The sequence below is a fragment of the Lissotriton vulgaris genome, chromosome 4_1 (genome assembly GCF_964263255.1).
Source record: "Lissotriton vulgaris chromosome 4_1, aLisVul1.2, whole genome shotgun sequence".
Classification (NCBI taxonomy): Eukaryota; Metazoa; Chordata; class Amphibia; order Caudata; family Salamandridae; genus Lissotriton; species Lissotriton vulgaris.
The window spans coordinates 1,549,980,858-1,549,998,305 of NC_141691.1; the positions used below are offsets into that span (position 1 = coordinate 1,549,980,858).

A 17,448-nucleotide genomic window follows, 5' to 3' on the forward strand; every position below is an offset into this window, starting at 1 on the left:
GGGAAATGGAGCTCCCGCTGCCATGAAATCTTCGCGCAGCAGATTGGGGCAGAGCGACGAGAGGCCTCAGACTCTTTGTCCTGCTGCCGAGCCTGCTTGCTGAGATAACGAGTCCCGGACCAGCTGTGGAGCTTGAGCGGACGTCCCCACCAGCGGTGAGTGCTCTTGGAGCGTCCCTCCAGAAACCCTCCCGGTGTTCTGTCACTCTCCTCCTGCCAGGGCTGACTTTGCACCGGCACCCTCACTTGCGCCTGCATTCTCCCTGAGGCGGTGTGGGGACAGAGCGGCCGTGCGGGGACAGGGTCCGCGTGTGAGCATGGGAGGCATCCGCTCAGCCACATGCAGGCGTGGCAACGGGGGAGTGGTGGTGTTGGATCCATTGGTCCCGGCGCCCAATAGCCCCCTCAACCCTGCTGGCTGTAACTGCTCTCCCGGCGCTGGGCGCACTGACAGGAGTCCTCCATACTCTGGCTGAATTCCACTCTCTGCCTCCTAGGACCCACGGCCACTTGGCACCCCGCTCTGCAGCTCTGAGGGCCCTGCGACTGACTGCATCGAGGCTGCAGCTTGTGGCGGGGCCTCCGCTCTGTCCTACAGTAGTCCCTGCGCCCCTAGAGGTAATCACGGCAGAGGGGCTATTGGGGAAAGCGTGGCCCAGGCTCACATACGCCGGGCGTCGCGCTACCCAATGTCCGGGCTCTCCTCGGAGCACAGCGTTGGCCCTTTGACACTCCTGTGCCCCTTCTGAATTGCCTTGGATCCTCATTGAGTGAACCTCTTATCTGCCGCCACTCAGCCTCCTCATAGTACTATCCTCTCGGAGAATGACGGGTGGGGCGATGGCCTCTGGACTGGTGGGCTGCCTTGCCTAGGGGCTGGCCCAGACATCAAGTGCATCACGCCACATGCCCCCCTGTAGCCACTGCCATTGCGGGTGCACCGCTCTCCTTCCAATCTGGCCTTGCTGCTTTATTTCATCATGGCAGAGACAGGCGGTAGTGCAGGTCCCCAGGTCCACCCACCTGTCTGAATTGTGGGGTGCCATTCCGGTTCGCAAGTTCCACGCCTCCTGCACACTTCCTGACATTGTCCCGCTGCCTCGTGGTTGTGCAATCTTCCTGGCGCTGTGTCCCCTGCTCCAGCATAAGCGCCTCTTGTGTCTCTTTCTGCCTGCTCCCCACAGGTGTCCATAGTGGCTCCATCTTCACCACACGACCTGACAGGGACCCTGTCACTGTCACTCGCCTGGGTTCCTTTTCTGGCGCACTGATTCCCTGGCAACTCCTGATTGCGCTGTTTGTCCGGTCTGCCACTGATTCGTCACATGCTTTTCCAGGGATTCCATCCCCCTCCTGTGCTGGGCCACAAACCTGGGCGACACTGGGCGCCTGACCATCCAAAACGCATGCTGGAATCCTGGTCTGCCTGGTGGGTCCAGCGCCGAGCTGATCAGTGGTAACTTTTTTATCTGCTCCACCGACGCCCAGGGACTGGCGCGCTGCTCTGCCTTCCCTGTCAACCGCTGGCTCCTGGATTTGCCCAGCCCTCTCGTCGCACCCACCCACTGGGTCCACTCCCCTGTCATTGCCTCCGCCTGGTTGCGTTGCGGCATGGGCCACAAAGATCCAAAGCCGAAGACTCTCCCTTTTGAAAAATGTGTGGAAAAGAGCCCAGAAGACAGCATAAGCATGGTGGAGGGTGGACAGGGCATGGAGCGCTTTGATGAATCCACCGTCCCATCTTCTTCCCTCTTGCAGGAGATGAGAGCGGGCTTCAGGGTGCTGGATGGTCGGTTTGATGCCCTGGACAAGAATCTGGTGAGTAATTCCCTATTTACTTGATTTCGCCAAGACGCGGGATCCACGCCTTTCCAATATTGCAAGGACACATACACGTGTCATTAAAGACCGTATACTACCTCTTCGGTCTTCGACGTTATTTTCGAAGGAATTATCCTTTCCCATTGATCCCTTATTGGCTTTAGTGCCGCACATTAAGACTTTGATTTGATTGATACTTAACTGGTGATCTGTTACCACCTTTCATGGAATTTTCATTGCACCCAATCGGGTTGGAATTATCACCAGTTTAGGGAATATACATACTATGTCTATTGTGACTTGAGCCCTGAAGAGTCGGAGATCATTTGTCTCAGATGAAACACGTGTCGGCTGGCTGTTTTCTGTGCCAACATGAATTAAAGGAACAGAGAAAAACCACAAACTGATTTTGTTTTGATGCTGTCTCATTTACCAAACTTACGTTGTGAAATATTGATTATATGTGTGCACAGGACCATTGTAATTATTGTATGTGGTTGTCCTACAATCATAAAGTAAGGGGTTACCAGGGTCACTCCTTTCCTGTCAGCACCATTAGGATTAGGAACTGTGTCAGGCTGACTACCGTAAACTTTGCAAGGCGCCACCAACTCCTCTATACTAAAACCCTAGCTCCTAGCACCAAAAGAATCTGGTGAGCCTGGGCGCTAAAATCCAAGTGCATGACAGGCGCCTAGATGTGGCAGAGGCACGCATCTCAGACATAGAGGATGGTACCGCACAGTCCCTTAAGAGGTTGGAGAGCGTTGAGCCCATCCTCAAAGATGTGGTTATCAAGAATGAGGATCTTGTAGCGCACAGTCGGCGCAATAACATCAGTTTCCCGGGAGTTCCGGAATCCACTGCTACTGGCCATCTCGACCTCTTTGTTGAGACACTGTTCACTGACATATTTGGGAAAGACTCCTTTACTCCTGGATTCACAGTGGAACACGCTCCCCGCACATTGGGTCCCCGCCCTAACCCGGGTTGCCCTCTACGACCAATTATCGTCCGCATCATGAACTTTTGGGACCGCAACACTGCACTGCGACTTGCCAAGTAATGCAGTGACACATCTTGTCAGGGCTCCAAGCTATCTCTCTAACAAAACTTTACAATCATGATGCAGGAGACCCGGTGCAAATTCAATGGGGTCAAGGCCACCCTCAGGAACTTGGGTCTGAAATATGTCATGTTATACCCCGCTGGACTGAGAACTGATGTTAATGGCAGACCCTGCATCTTTGATAATCCCACCGAAGACCAGGAATTCTGCCATTCATAGAAGCAGAGCAAGAGACAGATGGGCGCGGTGAGTGGAGGGCCCTCCCCTCCACACAGTGGCTCCGATGCAAGGGTGGATCTTTTCTCTGGGTCCGGGACTGGCTGATATAAGCATGCTGTCTCCCCATCTTCTAGCAGGACTAACTTGGGATGATGTCATTCACCATAGTGAATTGTTGCAAATAGCTGGTTGTCTGACGAGGCGTTGCCACCCCCGTGGTGTACACCTTGGGTTTGTTTTTGGTTACACAAATGTACTATTTCAGGGTTTCCTCGTTCCACTGTAAAGTCAATTGGTACTTAAAGTAGTGTTGCTTGTCATGGGTTTGCCTTGCTTTTCTAATAGTAAGAGTGGAGGGGGATAATTGCTATGGTTTTTCCATTTATGTTTTTTTTCTGTTTGGTACACTGTCATGGTTCACATTCAATTGTTGGAGCTTGCATCTGTCACCTATGCAACTACTAGCAGATGGCACAGCTGGGTAATGTTAAGGGTCCCTCCGGCCTGCCCTTGATGTCCTGGAACGTCACGGGCCTTAACGATAATCGTAAAAGATGGCAAGTTGTCCATTATCTTATGTGCCTCAATGTGGACATTGCCTTCCTGCAGGAAACGCATTTACCTAAGTCAGACACTGTCCATTTCTCTTCCAGCTGGGGCGCACACTTCGCCAACTACAGCCACTATGCCAGGGGTTCGGCTATTCTCATTCACAATAGAGTTTCTCTTTCCACCCTCGCTCATTCATTATGGACGCTGAAGATAGATACCTGATCATCAAGGGGTCCCTAATGGGTCACAGCTCAGCTCTGGTGTGCATATACGCCCCGAACTCTGACTCCCCTGATTTTTTTTACTCTCTACACGTGCAGCTTTCAAAGATAGATCCCATTTTTTTTTAGTGGGCGGGATTTCAACTTGCTCCTGAATCCCGTATTGGACAGTACTGCCACCTCCCCTGGCACTAAACCACGTGCACGCCATGCTCTCCTCGAAGTCTGCCAGCACTTTTCTCTCTTAGACATTGGGCACTGGCGAAGGCGCAACCCATCCCACACTGACTATACACATTACACTGGTCAACACAACACCTGGACTAGAAATGACTACTGGCTCATTTCCCCTGGCATCTCCAGCTGGGTCCAGTCCCTGGTGACTCTACCGAGGACTTATTCAGTGCCACTCCCCAGTTAAGCTGCTTCTTAGGGTTCCCCGACCTGAAGCATTTGAACGACAATGGTGTTTCCCAAGTCGCGCCCTTAATGACGATCATTTCAATGCAGAAGTGAGCAAAGTCATTGAAGAATACTTTGCTATCATTACGGGCTCAGTCGACACCTGGGCTGTTCTCTGGGAGGGCATCAAGGCATTCATCAGAGGGGTTTGCATCGCCAAACATGCGGGGGTGCTCGGGGATCTCTGTACTACAGTTTCACTCTTAGAGCGTGACTTGACAGAACTGGACAACACTTTAACACATTCCCCTTACACAGGGGCGGCTGGTAAACGCTTGGCCCTTCTTGCCGAGTACAGGACTGCTGGGGATCGCGAGATACTTTATCTTGGCAAATATCAGACCACCAGGCGATACGGCAAAGGCGAGCGTCTAGGTCGTGTATTGGCTCAGATGCTTCGTACAGTAGGGCTTACATTATGGAGCTACGTTCTTCCACGGACCAGATGCTCCCCGGCATCCAGGAAATTTGTGTCAAATTTCTTAACTTCTTTACATCCCTTTACATCTCCAGGGTGGGGCTTGACCCCTCATCCCAGAAAGTCTTTTTATCAGAGATTGCATTGGTTTACTTGGAAAAGCACATGCAGGACTTCTTAGCGGAGCCAATTTCTGAGGCCGATGTCCTAGGTGCCATTGAGACTCTACAATGCTCCTCTGCCCCTGGGCTGGAAGGCTTTACAGGGGAGTTCTATAAAGCGTAGAAAGACCTTTTGGCACCGCAACTTATTGAAGTTTATGCAGAAGCCCTCAAGAAACAAATTCTTCCCCCAACTCTCCGTGAAGTGGTTGTCATACTGCTTCCTAAGCCAGGCAAAGACCCGTCAATATGTGGGTCCTAATGGCCCCTCCTATAGGCCCCTGTCCCTTCTGAATTTGGATTACAAAATCTTAGCTAAGATAATCGCCAACCCCCTATCCCAACTGATGGAATTTATCATCTTGCCGGCCCAGTCCGGCTTTGTCCCCCGTTGATCGACCTCCCTGAATCTCAGGACGTTTTTCTCAGTCCTCCATAGGATTAACCCTGAGGTCCCTGCTGCAATCCTACTGGACACCGAGAAGGCTTTTGATTATTTAGAATGGCCTTTCTTCATTTCGGTTCTGCGCTGTATGGCAATGCCTGTAGGATTCATTGCCACAACTGCATTATTATATTGCCGCCCTGCGGCGAGACTTCGCCCTCCCACGGCACCCGGCAGGGTTGTCCTCTGTCCCCTTTATTGTTCATCTTAGCTATGGACCCCTTAATCCGACACTTTCAGGAATGGCATCTTCAGAGAGGCCTACAGTTCAATACTGGCCCTCTCCTGGTCTTGCTCTATTGCAGACAACACAGTCATTTATGTCAGAGAGCCCCAGGTGAATTTGGAGCCCCTCATCAGAGAGATCATCCGCTTTAGTCAACACTCTGGCCTGGGAATCAACTGGCGTAAATTGGTTATTTTTCCCTTAACATTCACCACTACTTCTTGGGACTGTGAATTTCCCCTCCAATGGTGTTCTGACTCACTAAAGTATTTGGGCATACACATCCACATGGAGACCGCTCAGATCCTCGGCCTTAATTACGGGCGGGCAGTCAGCGCCCTCGAGGCTCAGGTGGAAAGATGGCTGCGGCTTCCATTGTCTGTTGCCAGCAGGGTGGCAATCATTAAGATGGTTGTGCCCCTAAATTTTTATACCTTTTCAACAATATTTTCATACCCCTCCCAAACAGTTTCTTTTTAACGTTACGTTCCCACCTTATCAGATTGGTCTGGGGGGTAAACCTGCCCGTTTACGCTGGCGAGTGCTCACTCTACCATATGAGAGGGTAGGGTTTGGCATTCCGGATTTCCACTTGTATTATTTGGTAACCCAATGCAGCTATGCCTTTGCATGGTACCACCCTGACGCCAGGATTCCCTTTCTCGGCCCAGAGGCTGATTTCGTTCTTCCCGAACAGTTAGCTACTGTGTTGCCTAACGGCATACCCAGAGACCCTAACGATATTCACACCATCTCCACCACCAGTTAGGCCTGGGATAAGCTGCGATGCGTCCTTGGCGTCTCCACGCCGTATTCTATAGCTCTCCCTATTCCCAATGCCCGTTGGTTGCCCATCACTGGTGAAAAGTTGGTGCAGTGCACTTTGGCCAAATTCAACATCTTAAAACTGGGTGATTTATACCCGAATGCCCACATCTTCTCGGCAACTGAAGATGTCCGCTTTCATGATGTCACATTTATGGACAGCTTTGTTCTGGGCCGGATTCATTTGGCGCTTCGCCCCACTCTTCCTGGTTTCGCAATAGAACCGGACTCATTTACACCGCTCTTGCTCATCATTGAAAGCGAGAGTGGGGTTCACCTCATATCTAAATTATACAAGACATGCTCTGGGATGATCCCTGATTAACGACGACAAGATGCGCAAACTTTGGGAGGAGGATTTAGGCCACCCCATTACTGATGACCAATGGGCTAGATGCTGTGAGGGAACGAAGGAAGTGTCTCTCAACAGCAGGCATAAATTACTACACTTCAAGTTCTTACGCAGGATATACATCACCCCCGCAAAGACCCACAAACTGGACCCGTCCAGACCCCATACTTGCTGTAAATGCAATGCCCCTCATACTGATTTTGCTCACCTCGCTTGGACCTGCCCAAAACTACAGGCATACAAGGAGGGGGTGCACAGTACACTGAACGATATGACCGACAAGTCCCTTGTCCCCACGCCTGAAGTAGCACTACTGGGGTATGTGGTTAATTTTCCCAAAAAGATCTGGAGGTTTGCATCTCTTAGCCTGTTGCTAGCCAAGAGGGAAACCTGGCCTATTGCAACAACAGCGAAATATATTCAAACACACTACCTGGCTCTTCCCGCCCCAAGGACATCTGGGGTATATATAGGACCTATGTGGAAAAAGCTAAACGGGCCCACTGACTTCCAACTGGAACGGGGCATTGTCCCTACCGGGGTTGGTTAATTTAACCTCATTCTTTCCGACTGATTGATTTCCTTTGCTTCATGACACCTCGAATAGTGTCTGGTGTGTCTTTTTGGATTGTGTTGCCTAACTCTGGGTGGCTGGGAGTGGGCTAGCATGTGGTACTGCTAAAAGAGGGGTGGGAGATTGCTCTTGATGGGGCAGGATGGCCCCTCGGGACTGTATTCCTTTTTCTGATTTGTTAGTATTTTTATACCGCTAGTCACAACTCATGTTTGCCACTGCTTTGCCATTTGATGCTCCATGCCCTTTATTGCAATTGTAATTAAATGACAGATACCTCTCATTCCTATTTCTCTTCAATGTATTAAAATGGTAAATAAATTAAAAAAACAACTCTAGATACTCAAAGGCTCATATTTGCCCCAAAGGCCAGATGACATAAAGGTTTAATACCAATATAATGGTAAACTAGTGGTGTCTGCTGGTGCCCTTGTTGTTTTACACTAAACCAAGAACTCCCTCCCCCTCCTACACAAAATCTTCGATTACATTCCAAAGCTGGTAACTAGTCTGATCCCGCTACTACTATATGGCGATGACTCTGTAATTTTGGCAATGGCAGGATGTGCCCTGAAACTGTCACTGTGTGCTGTAACAACATTTTGTAAAGAAAGCCATGACATGACATAGCTTAACACAGTTAACGGCAGCATGGCCGATGTCGTGGAAGATAAATGAAACAGGAGTGATGGCGCGGGGTCTCACAAAGTTTGGCAACTCTGCCAGCTCCGGCCGGGCACCTCCTCATGCCATGTCTCCACAGACTCTGACCTCAGTGTATAAAAAGAGGTCAAGTCTGCCAAGCTGCCAACTCCCACTGGGAAGACATAAGTATGGGAAAGGAAAAAAATGAGGGTGGACTTTAATGATGTTCCCTTGGAAGGGCACCTCCCAAGACTCAGAGATTTGCCCACCTGGAGATATCCTGCCCAACTCTAACACCTTTACAATACCTGATAAAGATTGTAGCCTTACAGAATATGATGATTCAGAGGCAGATAACCTCCCTCCCCATTGGATTACTCATGCTGCTTTGTAAGTGGACTTACAAAATGCTAGTGGTCTGGACATGTCACCAGATGAGGAGCTCCCTCACCCTACAACTGTAGAACAGGAAGAATCTGAAGCCTTAGAATAACCCTTGCACTCTGTGTAAGGGAAGTATAACATTTTGACTTAAATCTTGCAACTCTCCTTGGTGAAGGAGCCTTTACTTCCATGCAATGAGGCTCTCTTGGATCCTATCATGGCTGCATTGAGAAATCTTTTGCATGCTCACCCATTCATAAACAGATAGGCAGATGCCACTGGCATGGTTTGGGCGATTCCCCCTTTTTTTGCTCTCAATGTAAAGCTTGGGGTTACATGTTCACCTCAAAGCAAAACTTAAATACTGTCCCCATGGCTCTTCATGATAGAGAGTCAAAGAAACTTGATTCTATTGGCCAAAGAGTCTGCGTTTGGCAGCCTAGCCATCTGCACTGCTAATGCCACCTGCCTCCTGGGCTGATATATGCATGCCTTGTTGGAACTGGCAAAGATAACTGTGATCAGTTTGCCAGTCCTCAAGAAAAAGATGGCTAATAATTATACTTTCCGAAGCTCTCAGACCGCTGATACCCGCTTACCTGCACTCACTCTGACATTACTCCTTACATGTTGGAAATACGCCCAATGAGACTGTTTGGTTTTCTTTTTTCTAATGTTACTTTCCATGTTTTCCCCTTCCCTTACTCCTGAACCAAATCCCTGTGGGCTACGGGAGACATAGTAATTTTTATGGACCTAGTCATTTTTATACCCTTACAGTGGCTCTGCTTTGGTTGGGTTGGCGACCATGCTTCAGGGCGGACTCTGATTGCTACTTTGAACCATTCAATGCAAGTTGTGTACTGTTGGAACCTTTTGGGTTTACCCTTGAGATACTATGTTTGCTGCCTATTCACTTACCCTGATATGTCTTTGTCAAAAAAGCTCATTACTTGTTACTAGAATGCCATTGCAGATATATTCCTATATACCATGTATGTGTTATTAACAAAATGACAATAATCACGTAAACATTTTTTTTAATTACAAATGATGGATTAGATGGGTCCAAAAAGATTTTGAGGTACAGCTTTGACTCTGTAGATCTTGTTGCTCATCCCCTGAACACAGTTATCATATTATGCTAGCACCCTTGGATGTACTCCGCTGGCTTCTCCAGTCTCATGGACTGCCAGAAGGTAATTTCCTCATGAGCAGTACCCTCTTAATCACAGTGTCTGATGTGTTTTAAACAGAGGTTCGGGGTGGCTAGATGAGAGGAAGGGTTTGGGCAAGGGTACTGCCAGGAGGGAGAGCTGGAATGAGAAACCCGGAGCGTAGTTAGTAGAGATATTTTTGAGACATAAACATATTAGCAGAATAACACTTCCAAAATGTAATTCCATAAAAAAGAAAGCAACCAAGCACTCCGGGTAAAACTGTAAGACTTAGAGGCAGATTTATATTTCGGTTGATGGCCCGTTGTTCCGCCAGTGGGCGGAGTAGTTTAGACCCTGTTGGAGGGACTGCTCGTCAAATTTATAAATTACTGATAAGTTGGCCACCATGATGGTTCCTGTCAGTGCATATCACTGTTTGGTGCAGGGTTGCATCAGCATGACACAACCCTGCTGCAAACAGTTAGATTTTTTTATTTAAAAAAAACTAAAATCCTACCACAGGATTTCCTTTTTCAAAATAAAAAAAATACTCCCCTCGCCATGGGAGTCCTGGTTCACATTTTATTGTCCCTCACCACTAGGGTTTGCGTGGTGGTGATAGACAGTAAACATATGACTACATGTCCCGCCCATCTAAATTGGGTGGTCGAACATGAAGCCATTTCTCTGACAACTCTTACTCTGTTGGGCCATTAAAGAGGTTCCGCTATGGCAGTGACAGAGAAGTAATCACCGTAGCCACAACAAAGGGCCACCCATATCAAAATTGGATGGGCGGAACTTCAAGTTGACAGTGTAGTCTGTCACCAACATATAAATCAACCCCTTTGCGTTTTAAAGTTCAAAAGCTTGCCAAGATGTGTAACAGTCCATTGATTTGTATTCTTCTTTCTGTTAATTTCACATATAGAGATTGGACTTTACAATTGAACCAATTGTTTTTGCAGTAAAAACTCTCTTTGCTCACAAAATCACTTGTGCATAATTTAATAACTTGAGCATAATTTACTCACGTCTCATCACAAACAATGTATAATTTTCTTGGTCAACATTAGGAGGCAGTAATAGAGTTCTGTAAGGGTAGAGAAGAACATTACATCTGTCATCCTGGCAGACTACAGTCCCCCAAATTTAGAGATCACTGCTAGCCCTGTGATGATCTCTGGACCCAGACACAAACTGCCATCATGGACGTTGCTGTCAAGGTGCAAAAGGTTTTGTGGAAGTCCACCATCGTTTAATGGCTAGTCATAAAACTTTACCCAACATTTTGTTTTTCAATAGAAAACTCCAAAGGGTTGTTTGAAATTGAAAAACAAATAATTTATGATCCCCCAAACCCAGAGAGTTTTTCCATGGGTGTGGAGTGTATTTATTAGTTTTTTTCTGCCCCTCACTACTAGGTTTTAACTGGCCATTATGGACCAAAAAAGCATATCACACCATACATCCTTAATAAAATGGGTGGTGTAATATGCTTCCTCTCATGGCCCTATTCCAATGGGCTGTCAGTGGAAGCTTTCCATCGAAAGAGCCAGGGAGGGTCTGTGAACAGAAAGCTGTTATTCCCAGTAACCATAAATAGGTCGGACAAAATGTCAATTTGTTTTGTGTGTGTGTGTGTGTGCATGTGCCCATGATTGGGAATTTGCAAGATGGGCACCAGCAGTGCCCATTACATCACTTATTCTCTCTATGCCAAGCTCATGCACACAAACTTGGTTTGTCATGATGTAAGGCATGAAAATGCTTTAAGAATGGGTCATAGCCATGGGTTCCCAAACGTTATTCTTTCAGCCACAGCATTCACAGGCCACATAATACCACAGACAACCTTTTCTCCATCGGTTATCTTTAATACATGTGACTTCATATTCAGGAACCCCATTACTAAAACTTAGCAGCGTTCAAAGCCTGGTTTTTTCTGACGCTGGCTTTAAAAGCAAAATATAGGAAACTGAATGTATGTTTAGTGTAGGTGGTAAGAGTCATATATGTCACTGGGTTGACTTGTCTTATGATCTCAAATGGGCCCGCAATATTTATTTAGTTGCTTGAAAGTTAAATTCCTACTTAGTTGCTTGAAAGTTAAATTCCTAGTAGAAAGCCACACTTTCTCATCAGCTGAGTACTGAGTACCTGATTGTCTTTATCAATTGGCAAGTGTTTCAAATTGAAACTTGGTTCACATCACATTTCTTTTAGTCTATTGTATTAATTTTTCCAATTACTGTAACTTTTTCTCACCTGAAGGTACAGTGCCACATCTTTTAGAAATTAATAAAGGTAGACATTTAGAATGAAAACCATAATTGACATAGAAGAAGGAAAACTGTGTTCAATAATGACAAGTTATTGTACGCAAATTCGGTGAGCAAAAGTTTCTGTACCTTGGGTTCTTGCCAGAACTGTTAGAAAGCATCTTAAACAATGCTTATAAGTTTTATTCACCCTTTCCGTTCATCCATCAGTTTGAGGGTGAAAGCTAGTAGACAATTTAACCTGAATGCTTAAACTTTGTACCAGGCTATTTATTAATGGAACATTATTCTTATTATCATTTTATTTAATAATGCACACAAATCACCACAACCGGGGTATCTCAGTGCGTACCTCTATCAAATATTATAAACAGTGTTAGGACATGTAACCGCACAATGTAAGACAACATTTTCTTAACTACTTCAAAAGCAGAAGGTAAACTTTTGCATGGAATAAAGTGTGTAATTTTGGTTAAACTGTTAACCACTACCATAAGAGTATTCTAACGTTGATATATGAAGAGTCCTACAATGAAATCTTAATATGCACAGTCCCGTGCCACAACAGAAGTGGACAAAAGCTATAAGAATTCTTTAGGTTTAGTGTGATATACCTTGGCTCGAGGACATACATCAGATTGCTGTACAAAAATGTATACATCTTTGTTCCAATCTGGCCACAAAGCATTTTCTGAAGTCATTTCTAATGTTTTCGTTCATCTTAGATGTCCACTCATTGGGGATTTGTGACACCACTGCATGGCTTTAGTTGGAAAGGCTTGGTAGGCAAATACAAGGATTCATTTTGAAATGGTAATCCATCATGCATTAAATGCCCTGGATTTTCAGAGTTCCACTGAAATAATTGGTGTCATGTCATAGTTGATCTTAGCTCGCCTAGGAAATCTGGATTATGAGTTAGCCCAATTATTCCTATTAGAGGGTGGGGATGACAGATGAACGGAGTCTCACTTAATCACATGGTCCCCACAGGGCGTCTGGACTTTCGTTGTCCACTATGTTTCAGGATATAGAACTGATACACTAAGTAGTTTAATCATGTGTTCTGTTAACTAATCAAAATGTATGTGGCTGATTGGGGGGTGCAGGTTTTTTTAATTGTTGTATTACTCAAAATTGGAATTATTTGTCTATTTCTCTATGCATATGTTATCAGCCCACTCAGTAGGCTTATCTTATCTCCTATGTGGTTGCATTCAACCTGAAGGACACTTGCATGTTGAAGTATGGCCAGTTCCTTTCGGTACTTTTGTTCTCTGTAGAACCTCATTTGCAGTATGCCCTAGCACTCAGCTTCTGGGGATCTATAAAACCTATGTACTGTAACATGTCTTGTTGATTGTACAACTTGCTATCAACCCCAAAAAAAGTCAATAAAAAGATTAAAACAAAAAATGAGTTAGCCCAATTATTGTCCGGATTCTTGACGCCGGTCACCTCTCTTGACTATCACAATTTACCGGTATGACTCATATCATCCATCCCAACACATATGAATGAAGAAACGTCTGGTACCCTGACTTTTTACCATATTACATGCTGTTGGTAATAGCAAGTTGCAGCTAGTGTTTCCCCTGTTTGTTTGAAAAGGTTTAATAGCTTTTACAAATGTTTTACCATACAAAGGTCAGGTTTCAGGCACCACGGAAACATCCAGAAAATCCACCAGAGTAAGCATCAAGCAACCGGCATAGATTAATTCAACGAGAATCTTCCGGAAGATGGCCCTCATCAAATTAATCCCCTGCACCTGTTCCTTGTTATAAGCAATTAGAATGCAACCTTCGTGAACATTCTAAAACTTCTTCTAGCAGTCAGCCTCATCAAATTAATCATCTACTCATATTCCTCGCTATAAGCAATTAGAACACAACCTTTGTGAACATTCTAAAACACCTTCTAGAAGACGGCCTCATGAAATTAATCATCTGCACCTGTTCCTTACTATAAGCAATTAGAATGTCACCTTTGTGAACATTCTAAAGTACCTTCCAGAAGGCAGACTCATCAAGTTAATTATCTGCACCTGTTCCTTGTTACAAACAACTAGAATGTGACCCTTATGAACAATTGAAAGCAGTCCTATTTAAAGACCGCCCACACTCCACCCCTTCGCCTGCCACTTACGTGTTTTTCGTCTTCCAGGACTCTGTCTTGTCAGCTCTCTTGATCCTCCCGCTTCAACCTCACCACAAAGAACATACTGCATTAGTCTCACACCTGGATGGAAAAAAGAACAAGAAGAAAAGGAGAGACGCATTAACAGACATGATTTTACTATGAGCTGAGCTCGGTCGCAAGATTGTGCTGCAAACAAAGGTAACCAGTGTTTTTGTTCAACTTGTACATACTGTTGGCAGTGCCTTGCCAGAGAGGAACTGGGTGACGCTAACCCCACCCAAATTTGCTTGTGGGTTTGCTGCTGAAATAATACTCAATACAGTTTAGAAAATCTTCATAAAGGAACCTCTACGGACAATCTAAATGTAAACAAAACTACAACAAAACTAAAGAGTGGTTGACATTTGAAAAGCTTTCGTTTTTAATGATACCTTAAGAGATAGAGTTAATACTAGACTAAAGCCTTATTATTTGTTTGTTTATAGGTACCATATATGCAGGTCCATTCATCAAACTGATGTGAATGCCTGCTGCAGTGTTACTGTTGAGTAGATGAACCACAGCATCATTGAATCTACACACTCTCTCTGTCCTAACCCTCTTCCCCCTGGGATTTGCCACCGGAGCAGTGTCTCCTCCTGTAAACCGAGGGCAAGTCTCGAGAGGATTTGGGAATTAGCGTCACCGCCCCATTGGATTCATCTGGGATCCAGGTACATGGCTTATGAAAATTATTTGGTGACTGGAAACTATTGTTGGGTCATTCTCTTCAGAACTTTTATTTGCTGTGCTCTCATATCTCAGAATCAACTTTTTGTTTGGAAGTGACGGTTCAGAATGTTATTACAAATTCATACTGTTCAAAGAACAGAAACCTTCATAACTATTGGGCTCTTAAAGCTCTGGTGTATCTCGAAAATTGCAAATTTCTATAATCGGTATAAACTTTGATCTTATTTTTGGTTCCCAATAAATACCGATGACATTTTTTAAAAGCTGTTTGAGTGGCCAACATTACTTTTTCCGCTATTGTGTAGTTAATTTCTGCAGGTGCAGGCCTTTTAAGATAAATAAGCTACAGGACACAGCTGTGACATTTCCGGCCATCACTGAGATAGAATAACTACTACAGCAACTTTAGAATGGTCTGCATTGACAATGAACGACTGATCGATATCAAAATGAGTCAACACCAGAGCTAAATGAATTTCTTGTTTTAGCACGTTAAAAACACCTTTGGCTTTTGGAGTCCAACTGAACCTGATCTCTTTCTTCAAAAGTAATGTAAGCGTGGCAGCTTTAACTGTAAAATGATAGATGAATCATAATAAAAGTTTGAAAACTGTAGAAAACATTGTATGTCTTTCATGTTTTTCCGGCAGGGCCAATCCAAAACAGTTATAATCCTTTTCTCAGCTGTTTTTAAATCTTGTGGTGATAAAACGAAACCCAAACCTTCCGGTTCAGGGACGTAAAATTCACATTTCAACAATTTGCAATACAAGCCATACTGACACAAGCATATACAAGTGAATTAATCATGTTGATGATGTTCCTCTTCTGATATCGAATAGATACAAATATTGTTAGACATCAAAGCCTTAGGGTGGTCTTCCACCAAACTTCTTGCCTACTTACCTCAATTTTCGGCTGAAATTAGTTTTTGTTGATCTTAGGACTCAGTACACTTTACCACTGCTAGCCAGTACAAAAAGAGCTTGTGCTCACTCCCCTAAACATAGTTAAAATAATTAAATTGTAAATTCCATTTAGAGTGGTAAACCACATACACAGGGCCTCTAAATTAAATGCTACTAGTGGGCCTGCTCTTTTGAGCTTAATAATTGGTTTGAAATCTGGCATCCTCATCCAAGATGGCACCCGTGGGTAGTGTTCTACTGTATCAAGGGCACTCATGTTAGATAAGCCAGCAGTGTCTGGTGTGGCTTCTTGGTTCTGCAAGAGGCAGTTGATGCTGACTTCAGTGAGCCAGTTAGGGGTCTTTTAGACCTTGGGGTTGGCCAGAATGCACAAGTTTAAGATTTTAGTGATGGGCATTGATTGACATTTTGGGGTTTCTGACAAGATTTAATATATTAATACAGACCCTGCCTGTCACAGAGAGTGGATCAGTATCATTGCATGATAGTAAGTGAACATTTGGGGCCTTAAAAGAGAGTGATGATAGTTAATTGCACTGATGGTCAATTATGCTTTTAACAGGAATTTGAATTCTGGATTTATTTAGAAAAGACCATACAGACTTGTTTAGGGAAGACCCAATTAGGGCACTGATTAAAAGTAAGACTGTGCAGGTTGGATACAGTTTAGTAATGCATGATGTGTGCCCACTTTACGATCGGTATAGTGCATTATTAGGTAGCCCAACGCGCAACACTAGATTTGGCACAGCTTGTTTAACACATTGTTGAGGAGCACACAACTCGCAACATGACCTAATGTTCTTTCTGCACAGATAGGTGCATTTAACAAGCACATTGCACATGCATGGCAAAGGTGGGCAACACACTGAGCTCTACTCATTAACCCCAATGTGGGTACAATTAGAAGCATGAAGGTTACAATATGCACACACTTGTAGCGCAATGATGGTGCATGCATTAGGGAGTCCACATGCTGGACCTTGTTTTGCTATTCGAGGGGATGTATGAGCCAATGGGCCCAGCTAGTCGCACATGGCACGTTCATGCCACAAGGATATGGTCATGATGAGTCCTTCACAATTGACCAAGATTGTTTTAAATTGAGTGCACCTTGTTCAAAAAGCCAAAGTAGTGGTCTAACACCATATTGCACTGCATGGGAGCTTCATAATGAGCACGAGTATAATATGAGGATACAATCTTGTTGTTGTCTGTTTCAGTGTAACGCTTCACATGGCACGAGTGTTGTCGTTTTGACCTTATGGACATTCACAATTTGGTACATCCTCAATTATACGAATGTTCTTGTATAGGCACTTAAGTCATTAACATATTATCCATGCATGGTCAAGAAGAACCACTTACTGTGCTCCACCATCTTGACTTAAGCATAGTTGTTGTCCAAGCCTATGTAAGTTAGGATCTTGACTTACCTCATGAGTGTTTATATTGTAAGGAACTGTTCGGGCAAGCATAATTCCTTGAGCACATCTAGGTTAAAAGGATCCAGGTACTGGTCTGAATCCCATTGTTGGGTAACTACTAGGGGCCAGATGTACAACCCTTCTTTGCGGCTGCAAACGGGAGATCGGCCCATTTGCAACCACAAAAAAGGTTCCAGGCATGTACAAATGCTATTTTGAGAGTCACTGACTTGCAAAATAGCATTTGCGACTCCCGCTATTAAGAAGGGGCGTCCCTTCCTAATAGCGAGTCACCATGCCATGTACTGTTCTTTTGTGACTGCATTTGCGGTCGCAAAACACTTGCAGTTTACCACCTACTTTAAGTAGGTGGTAAACCACTTGCAAACGGGAAGGGGTCTGC

The 17,448-nt window shown here is 45.0% G+C and overlaps 1 pseudogene; it reads left to right on the forward strand.

The window, feature by feature from the left end:
- Positions 1–1,610: 1,610 nt before the first annotated feature.
- LOC147724226 (protein CFDP2-like) overlaps positions 1,611–17,448 on the forward strand; it is a 35,767-nt pseudogene continuing 19,929 nt past the window's right edge.